The sequence below is a fragment of the Dermacentor silvarum genome, unplaced genomic scaffold (assembly GCF_013339745.2).
Source record: "Dermacentor silvarum isolate Dsil-2018 unplaced genomic scaffold, BIME_Dsil_1.4 Seq478, whole genome shotgun sequence".
In the NCBI taxonomy this organism is placed as follows: Eukaryota; Metazoa; Arthropoda; class Arachnida; order Ixodida; family Ixodidae; genus Dermacentor; species Dermacentor silvarum.
The window spans coordinates 30,711-31,058 of record NW_023606298.1 but is presented as its reverse complement, the minus strand read 5'-3'; positions in this window follow the sequence as shown (position 1 = coordinate 31,058).

The window sequence follows — 348 nt, the reverse complement described above, 5'->3', positions numbered from 1 at the left end:
CCTCTTACTAGTTCTTGATTTCTTATTACTCATCGGGCGTAATGACATGGTATGCACAATCTGTATGGGCCAGCGCATGGCATATAATGCCGAAATACGTAATTCGCGAGGACAGTCATATAGTGCAGGCGCATTATATCATTCTATCACTTCGTACAAGTATATAAGTGCGTGCATCATTCACAGTACTCTGAGTTGGCTCCTACCTATGGGAGTAAATTGATCACCGTGTGAACGGTGCATGGCAAAACGCGTTGGAGCAGCCATAGTTATTGCTTAAATTCTTGCGACCCGGCCATGTTTATCCCACTCCGACGCCTTATCACCTTTTCCTCCCAACAGCGCTGT